The sequence below is a fragment of the Chaetura pelagica genome, unplaced genomic scaffold, assembly GCF_000747805.2.
Source record: "Chaetura pelagica isolate M959 unplaced genomic scaffold, ChaPel_1.0 scaffold13, whole genome shotgun sequence".
Taxonomy (NCBI): Eukaryota; Metazoa; Chordata; class Aves; order Apodiformes; family Apodidae; genus Chaetura; species Chaetura pelagica.
Window position 1 is genome coordinate 1,942,080 of NW_009954543.1, and position 8,398 is coordinate 1,950,477.

Genomic DNA, 8,398 nt, shown 5'->3' on the forward strand with positions numbered 1-8,398 from the left:
CCGCGCACCCGTGGGCGCTGCCTCCGCCTCTCCCTTGTCCCCCCTCGCTGCCCCGTCGGAGCTGCCCCTTCTCCACCCCGCAGCAGCGTGCGGCTGGGGAGTTTCATGATAAGTTGGTTTTTTTTGGGAATGTCTTTTTTCTTCCCCCGAAAATCACCCTCTTGGCAGCTCGGAGGAGTCTGAGGGGGGAGAGGTGGGTTTCATCTCACGTTTCCCGTTGTTACCAGCGATGAGGCAGAACCGTCGGAAAACGTCTCCGCAGCGGGCTCTGAGCTGCGTGCGCCTCCGGGGGTTGGGGGGAGGAGGAGGAGGCACAACTTTGCTTTCTGTTATTTTCCTGGGAGCAAAGCTGGGAGGGCAGCGAGGAGGGTGCGGGTAGGATCGTGTCTCGCGTGGGCCGCCCCGCAGCCCGGCTGGCCGGACCGACGGGCATCGCCCTTATAAGGAATGTAATGCAAGAGCCAATGTCGTCAGCACAGCATTAGCACATTTTTGCCATTAAATGTACTCGAGTCGGAACGGTTGTTTATATTTACAGGGCATTTTTGAACGCAAAACACATGCTCAGATCACTCTTAGATAAATACGGAGTCGGTAAAAACCAGGACTTCCCAAGGACAGCTTTGGTGACAGGGGCAGGTCGGGTCAAAATCAGTTTAGTTTGGTGTTACCTATTTATAGAGATGGAAAATCTAAATTATGAAACGGGTCGTGGAAAAATCTTAGAAAGTGTTGTGAATCTCAATTTTATTTGATTTTTTTTTTTACTTTGTTCACATCATTGAATATTTTTCAACCCCACCATCCAAAAATATTACTGTATATTAATACAAAGTTAAATAGAAATAAAAACTTAAAACGACTCCTCAGTTTTGAAAGACATCTCCAAAACCTGTCAATTATTTAAATATCTTAAGATATATTTGCATAGAACTGTTGTTTAAGTTGTTGTTGGTTTTTTTTCTGCAGACAATATGGACTTTGAGAAATGGGTATTTTATGTTTGCTTCTAATATTTTTCATCTTTTCTTTCAAATTAATTAGTATAAACTTTCGAAAAAATCCCCACCTGTCTCATCTATTGAAATCATAGCACCACCCCACTTCTGTAAGAAAAGCTAAATATAAAAGCTGCTTTGAAAATCCAAGTGCTTATGTTTGCCAATTAAAAAATTCTTGATCTTAATCATAAAGGACTCAGAGGTGCTCTTTAACACATTGTTTTCAATCTATACAATCTTTGTATTATTGCATTTTCTATTCAGTAAATTTTTTACAACAAACATGTAAGCAGATGTGTGTAAAAATTCTATTTAGGTCCAATATGCTTTCAAATAATTTGTCCACGGGTGTTTAATGTTACTAACAACATATAGCTATAGAAGTTCAAATAATAAACTATTTCTAAAGCATTTGAAAAGGATTTGTGTCTTTTCCTTGAATTTGTTTTTTTGGCCAAGAGCAAAGGCCTGGCCCTGTTCTTTTTGAAGACAATGGCAAAGTTCCCACTTACACCCCAAGGATCCATGAAGTCAGTCAGAGTTTTTCCACAGACTTTGGATCAAGCCCATAGTATGAGTCAATTTAAGAAGTGATTACTTCTCTCTCATATAAATGCAGATTGCATTTGATTCGATAACTACATCTCAAGGATATTTTTTTTCCACCCTCATATTCTATGATGTTAAATGTGGAGATTTTTGAGTTAAAATTTCCTTGAAATGAGCCCAAATTTCCCTGTCCACAGCAAGCATAACCCTCCAATCTGGGACTTGCTCTAGGTGGCACTGTTCTTGTACAGCTATCCTTTTTGTCCCTGTTCACCTTCTGACCTGTCTTCCCCACAATCCTCCAGTGAATATGTTCTCTTTTGTGAGATAAGAACCAGGAGCCTCTGAAAAAGGAGACCCATGGAATCAGTGGAAACCCAATGGCAGCACCAGACAGAGAGATGACAGAAAGACCCATTCTCCCTACCCTTCATTTCTGGCACCACCTACTTCACTTCTCTCACTCCACAACCTCCTCAGGCTGTGCCTCAAGATAAATGTTTTTATATAAGTTGGAAGGGCTTTACTGCCTTCTCTGCTTGTTACAGAAAACTCACCCACCTCTTGTCACTTCCTGCCCACTAGAAGGAAGGGGTCCTGGTGAAAGAGCAGGCTGTTTGAGTAGATTCTGGTAAAAAAACTCAGCTGGCCCTGACAGGTACAAGATAGATCGTCCCAGAACAACAGTGGCTGCAGCCCTGTCACCCCCAGCACAGGGCAGAGGCAGGCACTACCTGGGGGCTGATGGGCCCATCCTGCAGCCCTGTCACCCCCAGCTGCCCACCAGCAGCTAGTTCACCTTCCTATCTGCTGGCCCCAGCTTACTTTGCTCGGCAGCATCACGAGGGTACAAAGGTGAGTGCCTTGCTGCATTTCCAGCTTGCCATCAGTTTGCGCTACATGTAGTTTGGCTGGACCCCAGAGCCCACCTGGGAATCTTCAGATGACATCTGTGTTTGATAACATCTGTTTGGAGCATCTGTTTATGTCTATCTGTGACATGATAAAGGAATCTCTGAAGTCTCTCTTGTTACGTCATGCAGAAATGGAGTGGTGTCAGTGAGCCAGCGCTGCAGCGCAGTTGGTGACCCTGCCATCAGCGGGGCAGACTGAGCATGTGGGCAGAGCCACAGCACAGCACAGGCAGCCCCTGCTGCAAAGCTGAGATGAGGCAACGTGGAGGTGCAAGTGGGTGGCTGGGTTTTATCCACCCCACGGACCTTAAGACACCAGTACTCACTGACATTTCATCTGCAAAATCTGCTTGTATTTGTGTCTGTTGAAAAGAGACACTTGCATAATTATTATTTCTTAATTTCCTGAAAATCCCTGCTCTCCCAAGAGTGAATAATGCTAACTCTTGGGTAGGTTGGAAAAGTTGGTGCAACATTTCTGTGTCTTTCTCCAATATAGACTAGGAAACCTGTGGTAGCTTCTCCCAGTGCTCAGGTGTAAACCAGTAGCACTGAGGTCTCCAGCTGGTGCAGCAATACTGACTGGGGCAGACTGAAGTGCAGGCAGTGGGGTTAGAAGCCAAAAAGAGCTGTACAATAGCGCAGCATTTATTCACAGCACAATAGCAATGAATTTTGTCATTTAACTTTTTAGCAACTGTACCTACTCTCACTAATAAATAAATAAATATATATATAAAAAAATTGCTGCCTTGCATAAAAACAGATCACTGACATTGATACTCTTTTAATAAATTTTCTTCTGTCATTTGCAAATAGATTTTATTCAGTTGAAGTAAGTGACAGAAGGCAATGCTGTTTTTTATATATAATAGTGTTGAAATGCTGGATTTGTCCATGAGGCACTTTTTTTTCATCAGATCTGGGGATCTAAATGAGAATGAGGTTAAAAAAAATAAAAAAATAACGAAGGATAATGCATTGCTGGGATCCTGCCACCAACACCTCCTAACAGACGTGTGTGCTAATTTGACTGTCTGTTCCAGAGTGAACATCAGCATGAGGAGCACTCAGTGTAACCTGTGCACTTCAGGATCTACACATAAAAGCACCTGTAAGCAAAAGCAACTTAAACATTTTACAGCTGAACAATCTGGGACAGGGAACTGACTGACCTGTCTGGAAGTCCAAACTATTGATAACCAAATATTATCTCAAACTCCTTTTGAGACCCATTTGTAGATTAGAACTCTTAGGGAAAAAAGAAAAAAAAAAGCTTTATAAATTTCCTGATAATCTGAGAAAGACAGGTGAAACTGTGACCAACACATTTTATCACATTCAGGACCAATACTAGCCTACCTGTGAAGTGTAGCCTCCTCCATCAGGGCTGGCATTGCTTGTGACCTCTGAATAACGTGGCTACTGACTGGGTTTTTTCTCACACTGCAAAACTATAATAATCCCGTGTCGTACCTTTAACTACAACTAGCATTTCTATCACAGTACAGTAACAGTGTGACCTGTACAGTGATTTTGTGATCTGATAGGGCATAATGAGACATGTGGTAAGCATTCCATCAGAATTGCCAATCATTTCACCAAGAAATGGTGCAAGGGTTTTCACTGGCAAAATACTGCCTGTAAGTCAATTACCAGCTCTGTGACAAAAAAATCGGGCAGGTGATGCACAGCATCTCTATAAAGTGCTCATTTCCTTTTATCTACTGACAGACTTATTCTTCCTGGAAATAAATATGGGATTGAGGTGCCACTCTCATTTTATTGTATGTAATTCACACATTTGCAGTTCCTTATTGTAAGCTTAAACTTTACTTTTCAGTGTCATCAGTGATGGAACAGGCCACCTCCAAAATTATATAGGAGGCATCCGTAAGGATAAGGTATAATGAGCTATAGGAGAAATAGTGTTCGGTGCTTGTCGTGATTTGGGGCCAACATGACAACAAAGAACCAGCCCCGTGGCCGCTCACTCAACTCCCCCACCCTCCCACCCCGTGCCACAAACACTCTGGGATGAGGAGGACAAAGTTCTCCTCCATTAATCCTTCCACGAGGTCCAGAGCAAGTTGCTCCAGCAGGGCCTTCTCACAGACTCATGGGCTGCTTCAGGAACAAACTTCCCTAGTGCTGGGATCTTCCAAAGCTGCATAATCCAAGTCCACTGGCAGTAAATCCACTGGCCACAAAATCCAAGTCTAGTGGCCAAGTTCACCCCTCCTAGCACCTTCAGGGAATGTTCCACCATGTTCCTCCATATGTGCAGGGGCACATCCTGCCATCTCACCATGGGTTGCAGGGAAACTTCTGCTCGGGCACCTTCTTCCCCTTCTTCCTCACCAGCCACCAGCACCGTGCTCCTCTGCCCAGGTGTTATCTCAGTTCTTTTGTATGTTAATAGTTGAGGTGCATCTATTGTCCCTCTAAAGGCTCCTTGGCCGGGTTTGGAGCAGTGGAAGCTTCTCAGCTTCTTATGGGAGCCACCCCTGGGGCCCTTTACCAAAAAACCCACCAAACCAGAACAGTTCTATGCATATAGGATGATATTTTACAGTCTTCTGACTTTACTAGGGAAAAGGCACATACCTCAGTTTGTCCCAGCCAAAGGATAACCCCCCCCAAATACATCGTACATTTCATGCAGTTTTATATATACACCTAGCTATGTCTTCCTTGTTAAATCTCAGATTGCTTCTGTTCTTCTTTCCTGAAGTTTCTCCAGTTTGTCCCTACTCTTCAAATAATACTGTTCTGAATTTAATATAACATGGCAGCAGAGTAAGATGACATGAGAGCACTGTAACTGAATGACATAAACAAATATATAGATCAGTCACCACACCACGGACTAGCAGTGCAGTGTCATGGGGGGCATATGCACCCTGTCATTCACTAGCTTGCCCAATTTTTGCTGTCCATTAAGTAGTTTTTTCATAAATATATTTATGTTGGGTTTGTTTGTTGTTGTTGTTTTCCTTCAACAAATATCATGGGTTTTCTGCTCACATTTTAATCTTCCTGGATACTTTTGCCTCATTCTCAGTTTAGCAACTTTTCCTAAGTCAGTATCTTCTGACAGTGTCAGTGACATGTATTGTATTCCCTATGATTGTTAACAAGGATGTTAAAGATGATGTCAAATATCACTCTCATTAAATACTCCTCTCTTGATTTTATATACTACCATTAAACTCAGTGGGTTTATTCAGAGCTGTTCAGGCACCTTCCCAACTTTATTCATGCTCTCAGGAATTTAAAATCAATTTCCAGGTAAGACTTCACTATGAAACAATCTAATAAAATACACAGATAGTTACCGTACCTCTTTCATCATCTAGTTTTATGATTACATAGGAAAATGAATGATTAATTTTCCATGTCAGGATTCTTTCTTGACAGCCCTGTTGCAATCAGTTTGCACATGCAAAACAGGTCTAATGCTTCCCTGAAGTAATGAGTCTACTGCACATGTGGTATATATATAAAATAAGAATAAATTTTTAGCCCCAGGTGTGAGGAGAGGCCAGGACGGATGATGGCAGTGAGGGAATGTTCTGATGGGGGATAATTCATTTTGTACACTCCCAGACATTTGGTTTTTTTTTCTTTTTTTGAACCAATTTGATCCCAGGTGAGGAGCAGCATTTTGGCTAAACTAGTTGGTTTGCTATGGACCACTCTTGGTCACTATTTTTCCTAGAAGACTTCAGCATTTCCTCCTCAGATGTCTGATGTCATGTTGAGAAGAAGACCCTTGGAGCTTCTAGGACAAGGTTTGGGCTGGATTCCATGGCAGGTTGCATACCGTCAGCAAGACAACCTAGGGGTGGAGAACTCCTGCTGTGAACTAAGAGAAATTCACAATAACAAAAATTTTCTATCTAAAAATATATCTGCTCAAGAAAGGTCAACTTCCCAGGGAAAGAAGGGAGACAAATTCTTGATGAGATCTGTATTAAATATTTGTATTTTGTTGTGGTGAAGATCTCACCCTATTCCTCCCAACATTAGTGATTTATCTCTTCATGTACTGATTTCAAAATTAAGTGGCTCTTTAACATCCAGTTTAGACAGGGAGAAAGTCCTCCTGCTGTCATCCTAAAGGAGGGACATGGACAACCTTCTTGGGGAAGAAGGCAGCTGAAAAAACCCTAGAACTGCACAGGAGGTCCTAGATTGGTAAGGCATGAGTGGAGTGTTCCCCATTTAGGCACTCAGCAAGGAGTGTTGAGTGGGCAGAGCAAGACTCTTACCTGTTTCTCTCCTGTCTGCAAGCAGTAGCTTTAAAACTACAGGCAGCACCACCTGAGAAGCATGAAGTGGTCAGCCTGGCATCTTGGACAGCTCATGAAATAATGGGTCAGGTCTGAGGTATGATGAGTACCTTTCCCCTCACTTCAAAGACTTACTCCATCTGGAGTAGCTGGGAATTTCAGGTTGGAAAGAATGGAGAAGTATTGATGGTAGGCAGGGTACCTGCAGAAGCAGATGGAGCTCTGGGGTTATGAAATCTAGATGTCAAGAGCAAAATAAACCACATCTTTTATCAGTGTGTTACAGAGGAGACATCAACTCTGACCAACATACTACAAAAAAATGCTCTTCACCTGTACCAAGCACTAGTTTCTTCTCTTCTAGCCCCAGTTCATCCCACTCCTCCCCTACTCTCTGTCATCTGCCCGACCAAAATTATTCAGCTTCTATACAATACAGCAATCCACTTGGCCGTGGTCACAAGCCAGACTGGTCAATATCCCCTCTTGAGCACTCTTCTGTTTGCCCCTTGAGTAGCTGGCCTGACTTCCACACCTCACTGTGAAGGGACCCGTGCCATGTAATGCTAGATTTCGGCCCCATTCTAAACTTCTCCAAGCATGCTAAGGAGGGCTGTCAGTTTCCAAATCCATTTTATTCTTGAAACATGGGGCTGTGGAGCTGCTCCTCAGACCATTTACTGACAGCAAGGTGCCTCTCTGCCCCAGATGATGCATGCTCAGCCTGCTGTAGGCTTGGGTCCCTTGTGTCTGGAGCTACTCTGCTATTTCCAATGGTAGCGTAGGCAAGACCAGTCCCAGTGTTCTCACACTGGCTGGAGCACAAAGACTGCACAGGAGCCTTAGTGCTGTCTCCTCCAGGACACCAATCCATGCCATAGTTTTTTCTTCCCCTTAAGTTCCTCCAACAGCCGCTTTCACAGCACATGACACGAAGTAACACCAGGGCGTGAAGATTATTCATGCAAAATACATAATGCAAATATTGTATCAGCAATAGTGTGGCAAGCAGGACTAGGGAAGTGATTGTGCTCCTGTAGTCAGCACTGGTGAGGCCACACTTTGAACACTGTGCTCAGTTTTGAACTCTTCACTGCAAGAAGAGCATTGAGGAGCTGGAGCATGTCCAAAGGGCAACAAAGTTGAAGAATCTGAAGAACAAGTCTTATGAGGAGCAACTGAGACAACTGGGTTTATTTATCCTGAAAAAAAAGGAGGCTGAGAGGAGACCTCATTGCTCTCTACAACTACCTGAAAGGAGGCTGCAGTGAGGTGGGTGTTGGTCTCTCCTACCAAGTAACAAGTGACAGCACAAGAGGAAACGGCCTCAAGTTGTGCCAGGGGAAGTTTAGAGTGGATATTAGGAAAAAATTCTTACTGAAAGGGTTGTCAGGCACTGGAACGGGCTGTCCTGGGTAAGGGGTGGAGTCACCATCCCGGAGGTGTTTAAAAGCTGCGTAGAGGTGGTGCTTAGGGACACGGCTCAGTGCTGGACTTGGCAGCGTGCTAGGTTAATGGCTGGACTTGACGATTTTAAAGCTCTTTTCCAACCAAAATGATTCCACGGTTCCCTGACTCTGCTTGTCGTACGACCCAGCCTCTCCCGGCTCTCTTCCCCCACCCGTCCCCCACAACAGCA